Source organism: Dipodomys merriami, unplaced genomic scaffold (assembly GCF_024711535.1).
Source record: "Dipodomys merriami isolate MVZ:Mamm:240054 unplaced genomic scaffold, mDipMer1.0.p SCAF_7, whole genome shotgun sequence".
In the NCBI taxonomy this organism is placed as follows: Eukaryota; Metazoa; Chordata; class Mammalia; order Rodentia; family Heteromyidae; genus Dipodomys; species Dipodomys merriami.
The window spans coordinates 17842261-17845143 of NW_027206290.1; the positions used below are offsets into that span (position 1 = coordinate 17842261).

The window sequence follows — 2883 nt, forward strand, 5'->3', positions numbered from 1 at the left end:
ACATTCCAGAACCTTCGGGTGCCCTGGCAGCTGACACACAAGGGCTGTGCCTGGTCCTGGAATGGCACCACATCGTTTCCTTTGTCACCTGTCACCAGCAGGGACCACGCAAACATTCCTGTGCCCCTCAGAGTGTCTCAGGAATAATCATCTAGCCTCCCCCTTTTCCCATAAGAATGGCCGGGAGCAGAGGCCCAGGAGTCAGAAAGATCTGCTAGCGTTTGTTATTGTGGCTGCCACCGTTATTACTTGCTTTCCTATTCCAACCCCAATCTCCGTTCACAGTACTGTGTCAGATCGCTTCATCTTCTGAAAGCTGACTCAGAGTGCACAAAAGCTAGGGATATTCAGGAGCTGGATTATTTGCTGCATGAGCAAGAATGATGTCTTCCTGGGCAGGCAGGTATCCATCCTCAAGTGTTTTCGGGTCCCGTGGCTCCGCCCCACATTTCTAGGTATATGTCATATATGTGTGGAGGCCTAGGTTAGGACTTGGTTCAGAGCACCTCACCTGACCTCCATAGCAGTCCTGTGGAGTACATTCTGTTAGGAGGAAAGAGAATTAAAATGTTTTGGCCTCCGACTTCACAGTCAGCAAGGAAAAGGGTATTTCTGACTCGTTTTTGCCTCCTTCCCTCCAACGTTTTACAAAATTGGGTGGGTTTTTTTTGTCTGTTTTTATTTTTCTCTTTTCAGATCCCTACACCTTGCTACGCATTCATATCATATTAGTGCAGTCATCTTTGACATTGAAGTTAGTCATTTAGGTCCTTAAGTAAAATCCTGTATGCATGAGATAAACCTTGCCTATATATCTGTATATATATATATATATATATATATATATATATATATATATATCACCTGTAGATGAATAAGATAAAAAGTTCTCATTCAGCAGGTGATTAGAAATAATGTGGGTGAAATATGTCCGGCTCTAAATATCTCAGCAGGGGACGAATTAGAACCCAGAGCATACTGCTTCCCCGAATACATAGCTCACCTACTTAGACTAATTCTGAACAGCTTAAACTGATGTCATAATAGGTTCCTCTAGTTAGATAGCATGGCTTAACAAGCAGGGGTTCTGGAATCTTCCAGAACGTTCTTCTACTTTACAACCTGGGTAGCTATGGAGGTGTTACAATAGCCTGACCAGAGGAATTAGACTTCACCAAGCTGGTAGGAGAGGAGGCATTAGAGGCAGAAAGTGGAGCCACAGAATAGCACAGGGGACACAGAGAGGTATTAGAGTTATACTATTTCTGCAACCTAAGGACCAAGGCCCACGAAGAAGGATGCGGGATCTGGAAGGATAAGGAGCGTGTACTTTATAAGGTGAAGGACCAAAGATAGGCTGGAAGCAAGGTAGTCGAGTCAAACAGGACTTCTGTGCAACTCCAATAGTGGATCTCCCTCCTCTCTTATCTTTCCACCTGCATGCAATAACCTAACGCCTCCCTTCCTCAAGACAAACGGTTCATTTCCAGGCCCTGCCCAGAACTCATCGGCATTGCAAGGCCTTGTCTGCCTCTCCTTGTCTGTACCTCCTCCGGGTCGCCCACACCTACCTGAGTCTTCTCTATGTGTCGGTTCAAAGAAACCTCAGAGGGGCCAGCTGTGGCGGGCAGAGAAGTAACAGATTGCTCATCTCCACATTGCTCGGCAAACAGACACATTTCCTCTGAAATCCTCTGCTTCTCCAGAACGTGAGTGTTCCCAGGGAAATTTAGGTCACTGGATTCTTGCTTCTCCTGGGGCCTTCTTTCCACTAGCAGACGCACAAGTGCCTGCTACCAGGGCAAAGCCATTCAATTAGTTCTCATTGAAGTTGCTTCTTTTCCCCACAGGTGTAAATCGGGCAGCAGGCATGTTGTTCTGAACTTGACTCAACATCAAAAGATATTTATTTCCAGAGTGTCCCTGGCTCCAAAGAATGAAGGAAAGATACACTCAAGGCCTGCAAAGTTTACCCCATATGCTCCAACTCTCTACCCAGGGAGCTCACACCCAGGGAGGATTTTGCTAAACAAGTTACAGGAGTATTTATTCTTCCCAGGTCTGCCCAAAAGAGTGTCACGAGCGGTAGCGAAGCTTATTCTAGAAGTTGTTCTTTTGTGGGCAGGAAATGATTGGCAGGCACCAAAGTACATCCCTTCTCAGGACAAAAATGGTAACTGAAAATTACAGGAGCCCATGCTTTTCAAAATAAGTTTGATCTGAGGATGAATTGGAGTTTCGGGAACACATGGTAGTCATATCTGACAGCAGAAACAGAAGGCGTTTGCTCCAGCTACTGTTCTTATGATTGCAGCTGAGTTCACACTGCTGTTTTTCAATTGGCTGCTCTGTACATGTGCAGCATGGAACAAAACTTCATAATCTGGCTAGTGCCTCCCTGCCCTGTCCATCTATCTGCCTACTCCCCAAACACATACATCTGCAACTGCCAAATTATCCTCATTCTGTTCCCCCAATGGACCACATTCAGTCTTACCTCTCTTTTTTTTCATGTTATTGTTTTGGGCTGGGGTGGGGGTGAGGGGAGATGATGGGAGAGCCTTGCACTCAGGACCTGGGTGCTGTCCCTGAGCTTTTGTTCTCAAGGATAGAGCTCTACCAATTTGAACCACAGCTCCACTTCTGGTTTGGAGGTAGTTAATTGGAGATATGAGTCTCACAGACTTCCTGCCCAAACTGGCTTCAAACTGTGATCCTCAGATCTCAGCCTCCTGAGTAGCTAGGATTACAGGTGTGAGCCACCAGTACCCAGCTTTCATGCATTTTAAATTATGTATGTGGTGTGTTGTGGTGTGTGTGTGTGAGAGAGAGAGAGAGAGAGTACTAAGGGGTTCAACACTGCTCCTTGGCCTTTTCATTCAA

The 2883-nt window shown here is 45.9% G+C and overlaps 1 long non-coding RNA gene across 1 annotated transcript; it reads left to right on the forward strand.

Annotated features, from left to right (window-relative positions):
- The first annotated feature begins 1137 nt into the window (after window positions 1-1137).
- On the forward strand, window positions 1138-2228 carry LOC138816969 (uncharacterized). Its single transcript, XR_011368742.1, has 3 exons — window positions 1138-1338; window positions 1491-1709; window positions 1851-2228. It is a non-coding gene; the product is annotated as an uncharacterized lncRNA (long non-coding RNA).
- Window positions 2229-2883: the final 655 nt, after the last annotated feature.